Genomic DNA, 22,745 nt, shown 5'->3' on the forward strand with positions numbered 1-22,745 from the left:
CTAATATTATTTCTCAGTAGAGAATGCTTGTGTGTGTAAACTTAGGTTTCAAAAACAAATTTGCTGATGTTAACTGGTTAATAATGTGCACTGCTTAAATACGCTTAGTGAATCTGTTCATATGCCAATCCAGCTGAGGTTGTAGGTTACATGTGCTTTTTACAGATTATGCATGAATTTAGATGCAACAATCCTCTTATCAGAGCATTGAAAATTTGTCTAATCCTACAAATAGCCATTTACAGACTGAAGGATAAATAATTTATAGTAAGATGAAAAGTAAACAGCTAAGTGCTTTTCAAGCCATTGCCTATGTGGGATGAAATTCTCAAATAAATATTTGGCTTCTAAAAGAGCTTTAGAAAGGTTAGTGGAGACCACCAAACAAGGTCTGGAAAGTCTGTCATCAGAATGTGGACACTTCGTGCAACTCAGTCCTGGGGGAAAATAAGAATTCGTTGGAACCCTTCCTACCATGGCTGTAATGTAGAGCAGATCCTTTGGACAGCCTTGGTTTCTCAATTATGGATTGACAAGACAGTGTTTAATACATAGAAAACAGGTAGATAGAAATATGATTGCCTTATTCTTTTCGATTGATAGTTAAGCAGTGGTAGATACTCAACTACACAGAAGAAAAGATACTGACTAGTACAGGTTAATATATTCTTTTAAAGAGTACATCAATGCTGAAATGAAAAAAAAATATGATTTGATTATCTAGATCAGTGGTTCTAACCTTAGGGGCCCTGAAGCAGCAACAGCAGCATCACCCATAGGACTTGCTAGTGATGCAGATTCTCAGGCTCCACCCCAGACCTACTGAATCAGAAACCCTCGGGGGGACCCAGCAATCTGTAGTTTAACAAGCCCTCCAGGGGATTCTGATGGCAACTCAAGTTTGAGGACCACTATTCTACCCTTTTTTTAAAAGATTTTATTTATTTATTTATGTATTTATTTATTTAAGAGAGAGGTCACAAGCAGAGGAAGCAGCAGAGAGAGAGGGAGAAGCAGGCTCCCCACTGAGCAGGGAGCCCCACGTGGGGCTCCATCCCAGGACTCCGGGATCATGACCTAAGCTGAAGGCAGGCACTTAACTGACTGAGCCACCCAGGTGCCCCTGCTCCATCCCTTTGAAATCACTTTTACTCAGAGAGCCTCAAATATCACTTCTAGTTGGGTGACTTCTAAATATTTATCTTCAGCTCCATCATTTTCCCCAAATTTAGCCCTACATTTTCAGTTACCTGCTAGACATTTTCGAAGGAATGGACACCTCCACTGGCAGCTCTAAATCGATAGATCTAAAATGGCAGCAATCATCTTAACATCTCTAATTGCACTCCTTTTCTTTCTGTCACAAGATCTGTTCATGAAGCTCCCATTCTCCCCAGCCCTCCATGTACACTTTCTGTACCTAATCAGTTGCCCCTTCCAGCAGATTTAACTTCTACTTGTCTCAAATCCATCTTCTTTCCATTAGGATTATCACTGCTCTCATTTTCTTTTACCTCAACTGTTTTTGCTTCCTAACTGATCTCCTTGGACCTCACCTCATCCCTTCAGGCCTTCAGCCATGCTGCCTCCTTTCTGTTGGAATGCCCTTCTCTGCCATCTCCATTTCACCATATTTAACTGTCTTCAAGGCCTGGTCTCCCAGCATCTTCGCCACAGAGCCTTTGTTGTACTGTCACCCCCTTTGTACCCATTTCTGATTTTTATTATTTTGGTGTATACTTTTCTAGATTGTACACTCAGTGAAGATGGGGATCATGATTTATTTACTGATCTCTATTTTTCTATAATATTTGCATATAATCTGTGTTCTATAGTTTTTAATTTAAGGAATAAGTTGCTATCAAGCAAAACATAAGTACTTATCATGAATTGAAAACTGCTTTTGAAATACTAAATTGGCACAGGTTATTTTTTTTTTTTAAGAGTAAGTCCATGCTGAGATGAAAAAAAAATCATTTGATTATCTAGATCAGTGGTTGCCAGAGTGTGAGGCCTAGACTAGCAGCAACAGCATCACCCATGAACTTGTTAGAAGTGCAAATTCTTGGGCATTGCCCTGGACCATGTAAAACAGAGTTATTATAAATGAAAACTACTGTATCCTAATTAGTATTAATATTAGTATCTTACATTAGAGAAATTTTAAATTGAGCCAAAGATTTTATATATTCATACTAACATTTAAATATACTTTAAATGTTTATGATACTAACTATTGACACATTTTTTACCTCTTATCATTATTGGTAAAAGTTTTGTATCTGTCTTTTCAAGTAATTCATTTTAATCTTTCCTATTTGTTCTGCTAATGACTGTGTATTTGTTATAAAATAATTTTATTCATCTATTTTTGGCTCTTTTATGCTTTGAGAAATGTGTAGTTCCCATTAGAATATTTTTCTATACGTTTGTCTTTACAGAATATGAACTTACAATTGTGAGTTGTGGGTTATGGGAATGAAGTGTAGAGTGCTTGACCTCATATGTTGTGAGTTTAAATAAGAATGCACTTCTAGGGATGCCTGGGTGGCTCAGTCGGTTAAGCGGCTGCCTTCGGCCCAGGTCATGATCCCAGGGTCCTGGGATCTAGTCCCACATTGGGCTCCTTGCTCAGCAGGGAGCCTGCTTCTCCCTTTCTCTCCCTCTGCTTGTGCTCTCTCTGTCAAATAAATAAAATCTTAAAAAAAAAAATTAAAAAAAAAAAAGAATGCACTTCTAGGGGCACCTGGGTGGCTCAGTCGTTAAGCGTCTGCCTTCTCTGCCTTCAGCTCAGGTCATGATCCCAGGGTCCTGGGATCGAGCCCCGCATTGGACTCTCTGCTCTGTGGGAAGCCTGCTTCTCCCTCTCCCACTCCCCCTGCTTGTGTTCCCTCTCTCACTCTCTCTCTGTCAAATGGATAAATAAAATCTTTAAAAAAAAAAGAATGCACTTCTAGTGACAGTTTGTTCTAACAAGCAATTTTGTACTGAGTCAGTGTAAAGAGCCTAGCCAGCCTCATATTTCGTCTCTGCATTGTGATCAAAATGAATTTTGAGAATATGGAAGTTTATCTTCTATGATGCCATCCTAACTTTTTTCAATGACCTATTAGTACTCGATAAGCTTTTACTTAGCCCTCACGATGTGTCAAGCCCTGAGTCAGTGCTAGGGATGGAGATGACTCAGTTTCTGCTTGTAGAAAATTCATAGTGTGGTGGAGAAAATAGATATCAAGCAAATCATCGCAATTGAACGTACTAAGTACTTTTATAGATAAATAAAGGGAATATGGAAATACACAGGGAATTGGGGTCCATAGAAAGGTAATATTTGATCTAGGTCTTAAAATTTGAATACAATCTTACTTGGAAAAGGACATTCCAAGAGGATAGATTAGCAGGCACAAAAGCATAAAGCTGTGAAAAGGCCTGGGATGGTGAAAATTTCAGTATGGCTAAGAGTAAGGTACATTGGAGCTGGATCACAAAAAGTATTGCATGACCAATTTAGGAGTTCTTTTTTTCCTTTATGCATTAAAAACCACAGCTTTTAAGTAATGGAGAATTTCATGTTGAATATGATTTTTAGGATGAGAAGTATAGAAGAACATTGTAGATATACAAGCAGCAGTATAACAGATTGATTGCAGGTGGGAAAAATTGGATGCAGGGAGACAATCTAGGAAGCTACTGAACTAGGCCAGGCTAAGAATGGCAATGATGGTATAAACTCTGGCTGTATCAGAAGAGGTAAAGAGACATAGTGCAGAGATATCAGTGTGGAGGAATTGATAGGAGTTGGTAATTGATTAGTTGTTGAGGTTGAAAGAGATAACAGAGTCAAGGATGCCTCAATTTCAAGTTTGGGACACTGGGAGGATTATGCTGCATTTACTAAGAGAAGGAAAATAGGAGGAAGGGTGGGTTTGGAAGGGAAGAGAATGAATTTATTTCTGGACACGTTACGTGTAAGATGCTTGGGTGACATCCAGGTGAATTTTCCTATCAGGCACTTGGAAATGCATGTCTAGAGTTCAGGAACGATCTGGACTGTTGATATAAGTAGATTTGAGTTCATCAGTATCTTACAGCTAATGCCTGGGGTTGGATGATATTACCCAGGGAGAATGTGTAGAGTGAGACTAGAAAAAGGCCAAGGACAAAAACCTGAATCTATCATCTGTGAACTTACATAAATACATTTTCAACCTATTTAAATTTTTAGCTAGCACCATCCTTTGGTGCACTGACTTATATATACTCAAGTATGAAAATCCAGGAGGTGAAAGTCCAGAAACTTGGGATCTTATCGGTCACTGACTCGCTGATCTTAATGACATCTAGGAGGGAAAATAAGTACCTCTTTGGGGGAGAAATGAATTATCCCTCATTAGGTAAAACCATGGACCCAATTATCTTTTTTGGTGAGGTCTGGCATCTACTTTGTTGTTTTATTCCATGTATTACTACCTATGAGCAAAAGAAAATATTAATAATTTTCACATATTTATATGAGTGGTAGTACTTTGCATTAACCTAGCTAAACTTGAGCCTGACTCATTATTTTTAAAGAATAAAATTCTCAGAAAATCATTGAGTTTTAAGTCAGGAAAGAAGAAAGCAAATATAATCGGGCACCTGCCATAGTGGCAGACACTCTGCTAGATGCCTTTCAGGCTTACTAGCCGTGCTGCCTTAAGCAAGTTACTTCGGCTCTCTCAGCCTGTTTTTCATCTGCAGAATTCATCATCATCATCAACACCATAATCACAATGATAAAAATAAAAGTAATAATAAAAATAAATCTTGATGAGTACCTGCTCTATTTTGGGACTCTGCTAGGTGCTCTACATTTGCTCCTCAAACACCTTATGAAGTATGACATATTATTTCCAGTTTACAGATAAGGTAACTGAGGGTGGCGAGAAATAACTGGTCAGTTTCTGCAGCTAAAAACTGGTAAGAGTTGGACTGGAAATCAAGTCCTTGGCTCTAAAGTTCCCATCAGTCACTACACTAAACTACTCCCATACCTACCTCATGAGGTTATGATAAGTATCAATTGTGATCATACATGTGAAAATGTTTAGGAGCTCAATAAATGTTAATTTCCCTTCATTTCCTTCCCTGACAACTTGCCAGCCTCTTTTTGTTTCAGTCACCAAGGGTTTACAAAGAGATTTAACAAGCTTTTCATTCTGATGATCTTTGGAAAAGGGCAGATGATGTGCTATCTAATTTATAATGAAATATTCCTGAATCTGTTTGTTTCATTTTTGGGGGAAGCTATTGTGCCATCCAATTCAGGGCTTGCTTTGGGGAAATAGTAATAAGAGGAAATGCTTGATCCCATCTGAAAATATCTTTAAATTTTTACTTTTATTTGCCAAGAAAGCAGCACCCACTCCCCAGGTACACACAGAGTGCTGGATTCTAAAACTGATTTTCTTATCTTCGAAAAGCTTTCGAATTAAGGGGTGGACACTAATCTAATATTATTCACAGTTCTTTACTAACAGGATAAATGAGCCCAGGCAAACTTATTTTGGATGATTTTTGGCAGGTCTGATAGCAGGGGTAGATCTCCTGGAGGTACAGAGGCTAGCAGTTTTTCCCAAGTAGCCTCAGTTCCAAGGGAGGCATCAATCAACTAAAAAAATTAGTATAAGCCAAATGAAAATACAAATATATGAATGTATGAACCAAGGATAATAATTTTAGTTATGAGAAATACCCTATAATTTTTATAATAGAAAAGATTAGTTTTGAATGTAGCCATTTTACCGATCAGTAATTATGAATGTGAAGTCACCCATGCATGAAAAGGAGGTACGGGGAGGACCTGTTACAAATCCCACAAGTTTACAGACTTCTGAGATACTACAGCCGACACAAACATTTTCTCTCTGCTTTCTTGACCTGCTCTTTTGTGGCTTCTCTTTCTCCTAATGTGGTTTTTGTTTGGTTGGTTTTTTTCCTCTTACAACCTAAGCTTAAATCTCACATTATCGCCATCTGGTGGAAAAAATTTAGAACTGCCGATTTGTATTTACCAAGATTACATGGAAACAAACCTCGTCATCCATGCATCCATGCATCCATCTGTCCATCTATCCATTTTTTTCATTTACTCCTCAAGCGTTCATTTAGTGTCAACTACGTTTCAGGTACTTTGGTAGATGGATGAGGTTCATCTTGAAGTAAATGGACACAAGTGACTATTATTTACCCCCTCCTTGCCCTAGGCTAATATTGCCACTTCATTCCACAGAAGCTGCTTAAACACCACTGCCACTTGTGGGTTCAAGGAACAGACAAAAGCCCAAATTTGAGAAGCACATTTCTCGATTCTTATTTCAAGCACTTAGCAGTAGTATAAACTATTATTTGCTTAACATCTAAAGATTTTCGGTAACAGTTCCTATGAAAATCTTAAAAGAACTTTTAATCTCAGGATCTGTATTTACATGGTAAACATCACAGATGGCAGGTATAATAGAAGGTGGCAAGGCCTGTAAAATGAAAATTTTACCAGCATTTGATCATCTGTAATGAATTTAGTGCTGTGAGTATGTTGTTCCTCTAGCTGTCACAAGTTTCCAGCATAAAAATCTACAGCTGCCCAGAATGAACCTAGACTCTGAGAGAAAACTAAGTTATTTAGCAGTACCTCCAGTTGGTTCATGTCTTTTAGTATCATTTGGTCATGAAAACCTATTCGATAAACATTTACTTACACAGTGTCTAAATGTGTGATGGAATGTCCATGGCATTTGCGCCACTGCTCCCTCTAACCTGCCCCTGGCACACGGCCCTGATCAAATCATGGTGTTCTTTCTTGTTGAGCCCAGCAACAACCTCACATTCCCGTCAACACAGCATTCCATGCAAGCGTTGTCAATCAGTTGTCAACTGTAATTGAGATGAACCTCCTTGAGATGAAACATTGAGATGAAACCTAATCCTTATCAGTGCTCTGCTTGGCTGTGCCAAGTTTTGTGTTAAACTCTCAAGATTAATAGATGAATAAGAAACCGTTTCGAAGAATTCAGAGTATGGTGGGAAGGCAAATATAAACCAGCAACAGTGATGCAAGGTGACTGGTGTTACAATAGTGCTATATGTGAAGTACCATGGGAGTCTAGAAGCTAGAACCACATCCTTGGCTTGGAGATGATGACAATGGTTATAAGAGAAAAATCTAATGTTTATTAAGCACCAGGCACCAAATAAGGCACTTTAGATGGATTATGTTATTCAGTCGTCCTAATGATGCTATGAGGTTGGAATCATTATCCCTGTTTGCAGATGAGGAAAGCGAGGCACAGAGATGCTAAGTAACTTGCCTAATATTACAGAGGTAGTAAGTAATAAGAATGGGATTGAAACCCAGATGGTCTGACATTAGAGCCCACTGCCATAACTACCACACACAGATAGACAGCTCAAAATTCAGATCTCACTTTTGAGGAAATGAAGTCACTGTGTGTGTGTGTGTGTGTGTGTGTGTGTGTGTGTGGTGTGTGTGTGGTGTGTGTTTGGAGTCATCTATAAATAGATGGTTCTGGAAGCAGTGAGAGTGGAAGAGATAATCCAGGAAGAATACGTACAGTTCAAAATAAAGAGAGCCAAATGTGATACCCTGAGGAACAATTGCATTTAAAATAGTGGGCCGAAGAAAAGAGGTGGTCTTCAGATGTCAGAGAAAGATCAAAAGGAAGGGGTATCACATAAGCCAAGGGAGGGGACTTTCCAGCAGAAGATGTGACTAATATTCTCAAACACTTCAGAATCAACAAGTAGAATGAAAGTTGACAAAAGGCAGTAAAACAGGCTGTTTAGAAGGTCATTGCTGACTTTAGACCAGATTCTCCACCTTGGCTGGCATTAAAATCACCTGGGGAGTTTATGAATCCCAGTGCTAAGACTGGTCCTTAGACCAATTAAACCAGAATTTCCACAGATGAGACCCAGGCATTTAAAGAAATTCCTCAGGAGATTCCAGTGTGCATCCAAGGCAGGGATTCACTTCCTTGGAGCAAACAATTTCAGTAATCTTAGAGAAAGATCCCAGATCATAAGGATTTGAGGAGCGAATGCAATTGAATGTGATGACTGGAATAAGGCTCTATTGGAGAATGTTTTAGGATCTCAGGTGGAGGGAAAGGTTTTGAAAGGATTCAGTGCCTCCTCTGAGACAGGAAGTAAGTTCTGAAGTGGAGTGGCAAGAGTTGAATGAAGTTCTATGCTGTAATGATCTCAGTTTTCTTGGATGGGGATAAGGGTTATCTGCTGAAAGTGTGGATCGAGTCAGGAGTTTCAGATGAGTAACAAGAGAGGTTTTTGACAAATACATCTGGAAGTCCGGAGAGGTGGGAGTGAAGATGGAGATGTGAGGAAAGAAAGAAAGAGAGAGAGAGAGAGAGAGAGAGAGAGAGAGAGAGAGAGAGAGAGAGAAAGAAATATTGTTTTTTATTTAGTCCTTACCATAACTCTTTAGAGAGAGAGAGAGAGAGAGAGAGAGAGAGAGAGAGAGAGAGAGAGAAAGAAATATTGTTTTTTATTTAGTCCTTACCATAACTCTTTGATGTAGAGATAATCGTCATGACCCTTCAATTATAGTAAATAGATGTACAATATAAATCTACGATTTTTTCGGACTAAAGCCTATATTCTTTTCACAACACTGGTAGGTATGGCTCTAGTCAGTGATGTCCACACTGTGCAATGAATATTCATTCTCACTTGGAAAAATGGTTTCCAAACAGTATTGAGTGCCATACTGAAGTTGGAAATTCTATATTTTTGGGATGCCACTCTATGACAGATTTAAGGGAGATAGGATGTATACCTGATGAGTTGAAGTTTCTTCTTCTAAGGAAAAGGGAATTCCAGACTCTCTGTATTGTTACCAGTGATCTTTCTGAAACACAAATCAGATCAACCCATTCTTCTGAATATCCTGTAGTGTCTCCCAGTGCTCAGAGTAATGGTTTTTCACAGCAAGGGGTACCAGAGGAGACACTACCAAATGCTTTAAGAATCTGATCAAAGCTCTGAATCTTCCGTTCAGAAGAAAATGAAGATATTGTATATCTGCCATACATTTCAAGGAGTTCAGGAAGCCCTTGAAGTCCTTTTGCATCCATAGATCATGAGTTAGGATTCTCTGCTAAGGGAATTTCATCTCTACTTAGTTAATGCAACTTAAATCTTCCAAGATTTAGCGCTAAAAGGAGCTACAAAGGAGAAGCTGTTGGGGGTGGGAGCCAGCCAAGTAGTAAACTCAGCCCCTGAATTTCACCTTCCCTTGGCATTATGTCACCTTGATTTACTACCATCATCATTAACTAGGAAGGTTTCCACCCAGTGCTAAATCCACAGATGGTCTGGATTTTGTTTCTAACAAGGGAGGCAATCTTTCCTTTTATCGACATTTATACAACACACCCTGACACACAAATGATATTTTTAAGTTATGCTGATGTGTACAGAGATATATTGTACAGGTAAGTTAGAAATGTGATTTTGGAGAATGGAAGGGAGCCAGAAAGGTGGAAAAATGGAGGAAGGGTATTTACAGTGGTGAGTATAGAGCTTACACCTGCAAGCATCCTTCTGAACATCATCATTTCTGTAAAGCTCCCCTTTTCCTCTTTATCAGTTAGCTCCGAGTATGGGTAGCCATAGTCACATACAATTTGCCACTTCCTAAATACCAATTCATTACCAAATGGGTAGTATTCACCTAGTAGAACTAAATTTGATGGAAAGACTTGTCACTATAGATTCTTAAACTAATTTTATGAAACAGTACACAGTTACCACTAACTACATACATATTACACGAGTGCGGTTTTACCTTTGATTGTCTCGCTCTTGCTGTTGAACATTCTTTATCCAGGCATAGGCAGGTCAGTTTCTCTATTCTTTTGCCTTGATGCTTCTGAGGCGACGTAGCCTTTTGCTCTCAGTCTGAAAATATCTGTTGCCTCTGCACATCCATTTCATTTCTGCTGTCTGTCCCTGAGCCCACTTTGCCTAATACTATGTTTAACCCTCTAATGCTGCTTCTTACATCTCTGTTAAAGCCTACACTATAGTAGGGAGAATGATAACAGTGTTCTCTTCTTAACTCTTTGCTCAGTGGAATTGTGTACTTTCCTTTGAGGATCTGCATAATTTCAGAAGGAAAGGACTGGCTTCCTGGCAAGGTGTCACATAGATGGGCCATGCCCTGGGAAACAAAGCAACTCTCCTCTTTCAGATACATAATTTGGTTCCTCTCTGTGAATTGCTTCAGCTCCAGGGCAGGATCAAAGGGGATAGATAACCCTGGGATTGTGGTGACTGGGGACCAAAAAAAAAGCTTTGTTCTTTTCCTTTTAACTCTTTACGGCCCATATACCAAATGGTTAACACAAAGGCCAGACAAGGGTCGTCAGATAATTTAAATGACAAACGGGAGAGGCGAGATGGCTGAGGCCCAGAGGCTATTGAAGATTCTGTTCAATAGATAACAGGGAAACTGAGGCATCTTGGAGGGTTTCAGTTCAGAGAGCTGATTGGGACTATGTCCGTGTTCCATGCTGATTCTCTTTTATTACAAAGATTTGAGCAAGACTTAGAATTGGCATTTCCAGATGTAGCTTTTTATTCATGTGAACAGTCAAAAGCAGTTTTAAGTATCTGCAGAGGCATGACGCTGAGGTATGCCCCCATGTCCTGTCAGGAAACTGTCCTGTCAGAAAACTGTTACTCTGGGTTTTTTTGGTCATCTGTGAGGCAGAACTAGCTCCATATACAAATAAGTTCTATTTATTTTCAGCACTTTTCTTTCTCATTATAATTCTGAAAGGGTCTAGAGGTGACAGAAGATAAATCTTGAATCCCCTGGAACCTTGGAAATATTCTCATTTGAAGCCGTTGTATGAAAAGCTGAGGATTCTGCTGCCCTGTCAGTCTAAACTGAACCATATGCAGGGCTATTTTGGTGCCAGTCGTTCCTGTAACACATGAAGTAGTTAATTTTATGACTCTTGAGTCCTTAACTGTTTGAGCAAATGACCCTTTGTGTCTTTTATGTCACGTAAGAAAGCAGTTAGAAATGAGCTCAAAGGCAAGAAAAAATTAATAAGGACACGCCCAAACCTTTCATAGAATTTAAAGGTTTGAGTTAAGATTCATTTCTCCAGCTTCAGCTGAGACATTTACAAGGCTTCACTAGTAAAGTCCAATTATGTCTCCTCATTAATGGTTCAAGCCCAGAGTTTCAAGAACACTTTTAAAAAAATTACCACATTGACATACAACCAGGCTAAATGCTAACATGTCTTAAATGAATCAATAAATATGGTCCCAAATCACCTTCACTAATTGGAAGAAAAGTAATCTGTGGTTTTGAAAAATGGGAGAGTCACAAGAAATGCAGAATTGTATAGTATGCTTTATATGTGTACATATTCATGTTTATGTCATATGTTTGGTGCTGATCATCGTTTATATATAATATGTAATTCGTCATTTTATACTTATAGGTATAACTTGTAATTACATAGGATTTAAAGAAACAATGAGGTGGATCAGTATTCAATTCAGTTGCTCTTTTTTCTATTAATTGCGATTTCTTTTTTTTCTTTTTTTTTTAAGCAAGACATAGTTGTATATAATAACGGAGAGGCAAGACAGAAAGAAAGCTATACGGAGCAGCATCTAAAATTGAGATGCGGACACTTCTGCCTCCTCTTCTGTAGCTTCTCACCCCAAATGCTCGAAGCCCCATGTATGCTCGCAAGTGTTAGTGGCTGGCAAGCTCTGTGTTTCTCAGTTGCTTCCCTCAGACTACCTTTTGCATAGATAGCAATAAAGCTGATTTCTGAAGCATCCTTGCTGTAGCACGCAGCCAGGGCCATCGGTCAGCATGTTCTTTGCAGTCTGCACTATGATGGGCAGGGCCAGTGTGTCTGGTCTATGGATCGTGGAACATCTCTGATCAATTTGATTTAAAAATACAGTTGGGCTGGCTATGCCATCTTTCTGCCATCACGCTTTGGGGATTAACTTTAGAGCCTGGAACGATATTTGGCACATAATAGGTGTTCAATGAATATTTATTGAACAAGTGAATTTACTAAATGTATAGCACTTAGCATTCTCTGTTACGTTAAATTTGTAAGAGGCTCAAATTTGAATATTGACCACCTTGATTGCTGTATATCTTTTTCACTTTTCAGGGAAATGTATTTGATAAGTTTAGTGTATGATGTTTTGTCTGAATGGTTTGTAGTCCTTGCCATACCATAAAAAACAAGCTTAGATAAAATGGTTATGCAATTGAAGTGTAAGTTCAAAACCTTTTGCAGTTAACAATTAGTCCAAAATTCATTGACAGAAAGCTTTCTAAAATGTATGAGTGCCCTTTTTTTTCCATGCTGTAGTTTGTAGAGTTGAATTTAGATGTGGAATTGGTTTAAGACTTCATGTGTATGCAGGAGGGTATTATTCTGATCAGTTACTTCCACTGTGATTGTACTAGACTTTAGATGTAGAAGCCATTGAATAGGGGCCTCAGTGTAGAAATAAAGAACCTGAAAGCTTGGAGATGGGTTTGTATTGTTGATATTTGTCTCATTCTTATCAGTGCCCACTGCCCGTGGTGAGGGGAAAGGGAGGTACTCCAATTAAATGAGGGGCCCTGTTATTTAGATTTTTATTAACTGTTATATTGCACTAATAAGATGATCTAAAATACATATTTGCAAAAAATGTATATTTGCAACTCTTATTGGCACATATGTACATATTATGGGATTGAAATTTACATTTTAATATAAAGTTTGGAGCCTATGTCATTAGAATTCTGCCTTCATAAGAACACCGTGAAGGGCTGTCCTCCTGGGATTTGTAATCTGGCGTGAAGTCCAGATTCAGCAAGAGTGCCATCAGAAAGTTACCTTTGCAACATACTAGACTGACTCTCATAAATCATTCTCTTGGTAAAACACTTGAACTTTTGCTAAAATAATGCTTAAAAAAAAAACAGAAGCTGTAAAAAGAACACAATTAAGCAGTTTTTATTACTCAGGCTCGGAACCAAAGTTCAAAGCACTTAAAATTGAATCACAAGTCTGCCAAGGACCTTCAGAGGACATGCCTTCAGGCAGGACCACACTAAGCTTACCCCTCTGCAAATTACATCAAATTTGATTTTATTCCAGACCTATCACCAAGCTTTGGTGAGACTATGGTATGTTGATTTTTCCCTCGCTGTGTTAGCATAGCGATTCTAATTTTTCCTCTATATACTTTTAAGTCTCACCGGAGACTCCGTAATCAATGTTTTCCAGAGGAAGCTTTCAATAGTATTTGTTGATCGTTGATTTTGAAGGCATCAGGAAATTTCTACCTTTTTCTGGTGTTTGACAGTGTTTACTGCTAAGTGTGTTTTACCAAAATTCCATAGGTAGCACTTGAAGCCCTTTTCACCTTGTCCTGTTTTTGGAGCTCATGGAGTATAACCAGAGATCATTAACCAGTAACCGGGCACTTTCACACAGTGAGGCATTTTGCACATTGTGGGCCACACATTTAACAAATATTTATAAATTGAATTAAAAAGTTGAGTATCACTGGGGCATCTGCGTGGTGCAGTCAGTTAAGTGCCCAACTCTTGGTTTCAGCTCAGGTCATGATCTCAAGGTTGTAAGATCGAGCCCTGTGTAGTGCTCCTCACTCAGCACAGAGTCTGCTTAAGACTCTCTCTTTCCTTCTGCCTCTCCCCCCCCAAATTAATAAATAAATCTTAAAAATAACAGGTTGAGTATCATTGTTTTGATGTATTTGTTGATGAATTATTCAGGGTGGTATAATAGAAAGAATACTGACCTAATAGCAATTGGAGTTCAAATTGCTCTTTTGCTTAATACCTAGCACAGTGTTATCACACAGTAAGTGCTTAGTAAATATTTCCTGGAAGAATGAATGGATTGAGTTGGATGAATGAAGTCTTGGGCACCTGCCTCGAACATGACTGTCCTCTGAGGCCACTGTTTCTGTGGCACTACTCTGGCTATCCCACCCTCCGCAAACGTCTGTCCCCACTGCAGCACTAGACACTCCCCACCCTCATGCTAAATCCCAACAAACCTCAAAAAAAAAAAAAAAAAAAACTTGCTCTTTTGTGGTGCATGCGACACAGCCATGCCACTTTACTACTCTTACGGGTATGGTCCTCCATTTCTTTCATGGTTTTGGACCCGATAAAATTCTACCAGTTGAGTCCAAACATCGGTATAACCCTGGGTTCCTTTGTACCAGCTTCCATTTGTGGCTAAAGCATTGTAACAAACTTGCTTTTCCCTTCTCTTCATCTGGCTAGGTCCTTCTCAGTCTTTCAGTCTCCATCTAGACACTGCCTGGTCTGGAACACCTCCCTTGATTCTGTGCAGTCTTGATTGGATGCCCTTCCCATGTGCTCCTACAACACTCTGCACATACTCCTACCATAGCACCCATTGTCCTTACTTGTAATTGACAACAGTCAGTTGTTTCCTTGTTTGTTTCTCCAACTAAACTGTAAACTTCTTGAGGGCAGGGACTGTGTCATTTTTGTTCTTATAAACTCTGCCACATAGTAAGTGCTCAAACAATATTTTGTTTTCTTTTAATAAGATGAGTTTTTACCGGGCTTTTCTTCCTCTTATGTAAAATGAAGCTAATAGTGCTTTACAGTGGTATAGAGGATCAATTGAGATTGTATACATAAATCATTCTGAAAACTGCCAGGACACAAATATTATTCCCAATTGTCAAACCCTTTCATAGTGCCTTCACCTCACAGAATGCCAATTACAGCTATTTTCAGAGAGTGATTTCTTGCCCATTCTTAGGATCTGGGAAATTGTGTCACTGGAAATAACATGAAAATGAATGAAGTGGAACTTTGTGCATGGGAATAAGGGAGCATGCTATGTCCACATTAGCTAGTCTGATTTCATTGAAGATTCTAAGTTCCCGTGCACTTTGTCTTATAGCTTAACTATGGAGAGGACCAATAGTGGAAACAGGCTTAACAAACTTTTTAGCCCTATCATCGTGACTATAGTTTGTAAGACCTTCAACTGAACTGCTGTGAAACACAGAGAATGGGCTTAGGTTCAATTCTTCTCCAGAATGTCTCAGCTAAAAATGATATGATTAATGCCAGATAATAAAAATTTTAAATCCTGAAAGATTATTGATGAAAATCAAATCCCTGACATCCATCTTTTTCAGTATTGTAGTCATGCACATTAACTAATTGGATTAGAAGAATCTTAGTCTGCCCTAATCTGCCAAAAGCATAGTAGCTTTTGTTATACTGTAGGTCTGAAAACTCTATCCAAAGTAGATTAGCATTAGAACATGTACTCTCTCTAATACTTGTTGATGGCCTTGACCTCAAGGTTGGGGTTTTCGTGACCCTTCAACAGCAGATGAGTCTTATCCTGTCAGATCCTTCATCACCTTCTATTGACTTTGCCACAAACCCATTTGAAAGGTTTTGTGATCCAATCTCATTCCAGTTACTGTCATTGCATACCCATATTTATTCAGAATTCTGTACATACTAATGGGTCTTTTATGTTGGGAATGCTCGAGAACTGTTAAAAAAATTGAACAAATTCATCTGTTCACTTTCCTTCGTTGGTAGACTATAGGTGATACATGCTATTGATGTTGTAGCTTGAATAAATGGAAACATTGCTGTTTAGTTTATTATCCTGATGGCTGTCCTAACTAAGCACCCACTGGATTATCTTGCAATTTAGTCTACTCAGAGAATGGGAGAGTTTCTAATCTTCTAGGGTATTTTTTTTTCTTCCTTGAAAGGTTATGATAACTAGAATTGGTAGCTCATAAAAAGCCCAAATCAATATTGCCATTGACTTAATCCACATAAGAGGCTTAACTTCATAGGTGACTTCTGAACAGCTGGAACAAAACAAAAATCAGTCTCTGGTGAGTTCCCAAGTTTAAAATAAAGTTGAAAGCTGTTGCAGAAAAATGCTTCTAGACTAACAAAGACAGCAGGGTGGGACCTTGTAAACAATTATATTTCAGCAAATAAATCCTCATGCTTTCCCATTTTCAATAAGAGCTAATATTTATTATGTGTCAGATACTGTGCTAAGCATGATCTCATTTAACCTTTAAAACAACCTGATGACATTTAGATACATTTATAATCCCTAGTTTATAGGTGATAAAATTGAGACTTAACAGAAAAAGGTTTAACTTTTCTAAGATGACACATCTAGTAAGTAGCCCAGTTGACACTTGAACATATGTGTTCTAGACACCAAAGGTCGTGCTCTTAATTGATGCACGATATATATTAAATGACATCCATCAGATATAGTAGTTGATGTTCAAATGGGTCTATAATAGAAGATGATCCTCCCTACCTACCATAGAAATATCTGGATGATTTTCCTAAGTATAGGAAAATACCCTGAGCTTTCTGCACTTTAATGTCAGGAATTCACTGTGATTAGCATCAGACATCAGACCAATAACATTTGCGAGGTGACCATGCATCACTAAAGTATATATTGTGGCCATGGGACTGTGTGTGTGTGTGTGTGTGTGTGTGTGTGTGTGTGTGTGTGTGTGTATTTTGTCAGGATTTTGTCAGGATAGCTGTCAGGATGAAGATCAAATTCTTGACCATACTCTTTCTAACATTATGTACTAACTACCTACATTAACTGAACCAGAGGTAATTTACTCATTTACTCATTGATAACCAATTTATTCCAAGGCCTTTAGTTTAACAGCCTTTCTTGTTTTGAAATTTATACCATCTGACTTTTGTTTTCTCCTTCCTTCTACCTAATTAAAGTGGTGCACCAGGGCACCTGGGTGGCTCAGTTGGTTAAGTGTCTGACTCTTGATTTTGGCTCAGGTCATGATCTCAGGGTCCTGTGATCGAGCCCCACTTCGGGCTCCGTGCTTAGCGGGGAGACTGAGATTCTCTCTCTCCTTCTCCCTCTGCTACCCCACCCTGCTTGTGCTCTCTTTCTGTTTCTCTCTCAAAAAAATAATAATAAAAATAAAGTGGTCTATTAATCTTCAGTCAGTTTATTGACAGGCATTTTCCAGGGTCTTATTGTTGCATCATGGTTTTCTTCATTTCATTCTCTACTAATATGTACAAGAAAGCCAACATTTAGGTTAACAATTTTTCTACTATCTAAGCCTTAGAGTTCATTGACATTCTTAGCAAATACCCTTGTCAAGATTACCAAGGCCTCCACATTGCTAAATTCAGTGGTCTTTTCTTAGTTCCCATCTTGACCTTTCAGTAGCATTAGACTTGGTTGATCACTCCTTCTTCTTCTCTTGATTTTCAGAATAATCATATTTTTCTGAGTCTCCTCCTGTGCCATGGACCAGTCCTTCTGAGTCATCCTACGATCCTCCTCATTTTCCCAACCGTGAAACATTGAAGGCCCTGAGAACCTCTTCTCTTACCTTTGACACAATTTTTCTCTCAGTCATATCATCCTGTCTTGTGTTGTTAATACCATTTATATGACCAAAACATTTTCAACTCCAGTTTGGACCTCTCCCGTAAAATACAGATTAATATATTCAGTTGGCTATTTTTCATCTCCATTTAAATGGCTGATATGTATCTCAAACTTAACATATCTGTACCAAATACAGATATGTTCTCCACCTCACATTCTCTCATCCCACCTTTTTATTCCAGCTGTTGCTGTAGCTACCAGTTGTGTGCATGTGTACGCTACCAGTACCTCTTCTCAGCTGCACGAGATAGCTCTCATTTTCTGCCTGTTCTGTTACTTTTGTGTGGAATGCCTGTAGCAGCCACTCAACCATTCTGAAGCAGGTGCAAAGCTGGAAGTGTGAGAGAGTTAATATACCATGGACAACTGCTTGACCTATAAGAGAAAGCCAGTCGTGAATGCCTCCCACCCCTGAGTTCAAGCAATCCTTCAGGCATTTTATAAGCTCCTCAGAGGGTCCCCAGTAAGATTAAGCTTCAGTTGCCCATAGCTATGACCAGCTCAAAAACTCACCCTTGGATTGACTTCCTTTACTTCTCTATTTCACTTTTACTGGACCTCCATTCCTGTTATGGAATCACTTCCAAAAATTCAGTCTCTGCACACAGTCCCTTGTTTCAGCTTCTGCTTCTTAGGAAACCTGACTGAGAAAATATTCAAAAGAAAACTCCTGATTCTTCCTCCAAAACTTGCTTCTCCTTTAATCTTCTCCATTTTAGATGACAACTCTTCTTTCCAAGTCCTCTTATCAGAAACCTTGGTGTGATCTCTCACCTCATCCATTTTATCAACAAACCTTGTCATCTCTACCTTCAAAATATATTCAGAGTCTGACTAATTCTTCCCACTTCCTCCGCTACTACACTGGTCCAGGCCACTATCATTTCTCATACTGATTTTTGCAGTAGTCTTCTAACCTATCCCCCTGCTTCTGCCCTTGCACCCCTACAGTTTATTCTCAATATAGTAGCTAGAATGATACTTTTTTTAGAGAGGGAGAGAGAGAGAGAAAGAGAAAGAGGGGAGGGGCAGAGGGGGAGGGAGAGAGAGAATCCCAAGGAGGCTCCATGCTCAGCATGGAGCCCAACGTTGGGGGGCTCAATCTCACAACCCTGAGATCATGACCTGAGCTAGAATCAAGAGCCAGACACTTAACCAACTGAACCACCTAGGCGCCCCTAGGATGATACCTTTTTTTAAAGATTTATTTACTTATTTGATAAAGAGAGAGCATGAGCAGGGAGAGGGGCAGAGGGAGAGGGAGAGAGAGAGAGAACACTCAAGCAGACTCTCCACTGAGTGCAGAGCCCGACTTGGGGCTTGATCCCAGGACCCTGAGATCATGATCTGAGCCAAAATCAAGAGTCAGATGCTCAACTGACTAGGCTGCCCAGGCACCCCTAGAATGATACTTTTAAAAGTGGGTGATGGGCATTAAGGAAGGCATGTGGTATGATGAGCACTGGGTGTTATACACAACTGATAAATTATTGAATACTACATCTGAAACTAATGATGTACTATATGTTGGCTAATTGAATTTAAATAAATAAAAAAGGAGGGGGAAAAAACCCCTAAGACAGATTATGCCCACCACCTCTCCCCAGTCAGAACCTGCAATGGCTCCCTATCTTACTCAGGATACAGGAGTCTACATAATGTGGTCTTCATTTATATTTGTGAGCTTATCCCCTACTAGTGACTCCTTCATTCTCTTGCTAAAACCACATTGCTTCTATGTTTCTCAAACAGTACACGCATATTTCTGTCCCAGGGCCTTTGCAATTGCTATTCTGTCTGCCCAGGATATTCTTCCCCTTGAAATCTACCAGGCTTGTTTTCTCACCTGATTCAGGCTCTTTACTCAAATGTCACTTTCTCAATGAGCTATTGAAAATTATGATCCTTCTCCCCAAACTTTTTTTTTTTGCTTTTTTTCTTCTATAGTACTTATCACTTAGATGACTATAAAACTTATTGTGCACACTGAGACTTTTTTTTTTTTTAGAGAGAGAGAGAGAGGGAATGAGTAGGGCAGTAGAGGGGCAAAGGGAGAGGGAGAGAGAGAATCATAAGCAGGCTCCATGCCCAGTGCTGAGCCCAACGTGAGGCTCTATCTCACTACCCTGTGATTATGACCTGAGCCAAACCAGGAGTCGGACGCTTAACCAACTGAGCCACCCAGGTGCCCCCCAAACTGAGATGTTTTTGAGCATGAAAGAGTGCACTAAGAATAATCACACTAGGACCACAGATAAAAACCAGGACTGTCTGAGACAATGGAGACATTATGGTCATCATACTTAATACCATTCAACATATTGTCTTCCTTACTTTTATTTATATTTTATATATTTATGTATACTTACTATATGTATTATATATACTTACTATACTATAATGTTCATGTATTTATACTTATTAGTATTTTTTTGTTTTACTCATTTATTTTCTGTCTTCCCCATGAGAATTAAGTTCTATGAGAGCAGGAAGTTTTGTCCATTTTGTTCTTTGCTGCATCCCAATACTTAGAACAGTGCCTAGAACATATTAGGCATCTGATAAATGTTTATTGAATTAATGCAAACCCACTAGAATAGTGTCTGGCACATAATTAGCTCTCAATGAATATTAGTTATTGTTATGAATACTTACTATCATCAGATAGAAGTGATTGTTTTTAGTTCTGAGAATGGTGCTTCTTGGGTGGCATTATTCTATTTTATTTACTCCTCAGTAATATTTTCATGTGCTACTTGTATAGAGATGCTTGCAGCTGCCAAATAATTTTTTTTGAAATTGTCTTCTCTCCTCCAGTTTTTTGACTTAAGATACCTAGTATTTTGGTGACTTAGGATAGTTTGTGATTCATGACATAACTGGTGAATTGTTCTTTTCTACATCAGCTAGATAAAAAAATTAGCTGGTAAAACCTTGCATGAAGTTTGTGTTTTAATACATTGGATTAACGTATTTAAAGTCCAATTGTGAACATTTTTTTTAAAATGCTTGAACTTCTAATTGTAATAACAAGTAGCACATCTCTTGTATACTTTATCCAGTTGGAGAGTATGGCTAAAAATATCTTAGAAGAGTGATTTTGAGTTCTTTCAGTAGAATTCTAGAAATGCAAATTCAGATAATTGTAATGATCAATCATTTACTGGTATGTTAATTTCTTAATGCATTCAATTTATCAGCAGCAGGTTTTTCCTAATTCTAAAGAAGCAACGCTTAATTCTCTTTTTACTGATTAATTGTAGAGAATTATACTTCTGGCAGTTGACAAAGGGACTTACATGGCTTGCTTCAATACCATTCAAGACATAGGTAAATAATGAAGGTAAACAATTCATGAGAAGTGGAAACATAATTAACAGCAGTCTTATGAATGTTTGTCTCCTCTTGTAAAATCCTGGTAAGCTATGGCTTGAGCTTCCAGTTTTCTTTGGATGAGAAGTACTTGTAGCTAATCAATGTATAATCCCAAATGCTCCTTAAACATTTAAAAATTGACAGTAGCCAATTAGATAATTCAATTGGACAAGTATTTATGGAGCAGTTACTACTCAAAGAATTTCCTTTTGGTCACAGACACAAATTAAATACAGCAGCATCGCTTTGTAAAGCTGATGTTTGGAAGCATAACTGGTAGCTTTTTTATTTTGGCTTTTGTCTTACTGAGCCTTTATATTTCAAGGCATAGGCTTTTCTCTACAGTACGTCTGTGGCCTTATAATCATGGGCTGTGTTATAACAGGATTGTGCTTTATTGAGATAGAATGGATGCATTGAAAGTTCACATGATAAGTTCTTTTATTTTAATACCGAATTCCATGCTGAGAAGCCTTGTCTTCCAAACTTTTGTGCAGATAGTGTCCCTTATTCCCATTTGCCCCCTTTTCTATTGCCTCTACTATATTGTCTACTAGAAAGATCACATCACTGGGTCAAGACTTATTCTTTCAATTTTGCTTCATTCACTCACTGAATGACCTTAGGTCTTCTTTTAACTGCCTTTACTAGTATATTAATAGTCACCTGGGGTCTTGTGGCACAGTTAATCAAAGTCCTAAAAATAATTTGAAATGTGCAGCCCTCCCTTCTGCCTCTGGAGAGAATCTTTGAACCAAAGAAGAAAAGTAAAATGGAAAGGGAGATTTGCTAAGATAATCAACAATATCTCTGTGTGATGATTTCTTTTTTGGCACTGGCCTGTCTGATCCTTCTTAGTCTCCTAAAACTGAAATACTCATTTCTGAGATTCTTCTTTATAATTCTTCATTTGAAGAACAGACCTTAGAAAATGACAAGACTGACATCTATTTGAAATAAAAATAATAAAACTGGTGATATTTCTTTATGATGCCTATGTTGAGGTACAAGAGTACAGAAACGACTTCCAATATATGCTAATCATATAATATAGGGCTTGATCTGCATGTAGATATGGCTCAAAAGAAGTGATTGAACTCCAGCAATATCTAAGTTGTAATAAGAAGTCAGGTAAGAATTTAATTCTCCTCTAAATTACATTGTCATCTCTTTTTCTCCACTGTTTTTTACCTCTCTGTTCAGTGCCATTACCAGTATTTAGTGACTTCTTGTTAATAGACTTGTACTTTATTTAGTTAATTACAGCCTTATCAATATAAGGTACATTTTGAACTATTTAGTGAGCCCAGTGTGTGGGGGGAGGGTAGTATTTTCGAGACGGACTTTGGTGTTTTTTAAGTACACACCTTTACACTGGGGAGGAGTTCATAATTTTTGTGATTTCTTTTGGCAATGTGGTGGATACATTAGAAGAGTAAAAGACACATCGAAAATTTACCAGTTAGGAAAACATTGCAAAATTCAAAGAGAAAGAAATGATGAGGGGCCTAACTTGGGCACTGAATGTTTGAATAAAGACAAGGAGACCTACATGAGACAAATTAGAATTGGCAGGATTTAGTGGCTGTTGGGATGTGGGTGATGAAGGAAAGAAGGGAGTGAAGGTTTCCATCTTTGGTAAGTTAGTGAAGAAGGTTTCTAGCAATCAAGGTAGGGAAGCTAGAAATGTGGAATTTTAGAAAAAAAAATATTCTCCTCTAGACATAACTTTGCAGGGGCATAGGTTGTCAAGGTAAAAAATACCTAATATTAAGTTAGATATGTAAACTTGGATAT

General features: G+C 38.4%; 1 protein-coding gene across 3 annotated transcripts in view; it reads left to right on the plus strand.

The window, feature by feature from the left end:
• Positions 1 to 22,745, plus strand: part of TENM1 (teneurin transmembrane protein 1) — a 771,573-nt gene that overhangs the window by 222,774 nt on the left and 526,054 nt on the right. The window lies entirely within an intron of this gene.

This window comes from Zalophus californianus, chromosome X (assembly GCF_009762305.2).
Source record: "Zalophus californianus isolate mZalCal1 chromosome X, mZalCal1.pri.v2, whole genome shotgun sequence".
Lineage (NCBI taxonomy): Eukaryota > Metazoa > Chordata > Mammalia > Carnivora > Otariidae > Zalophus > Zalophus californianus.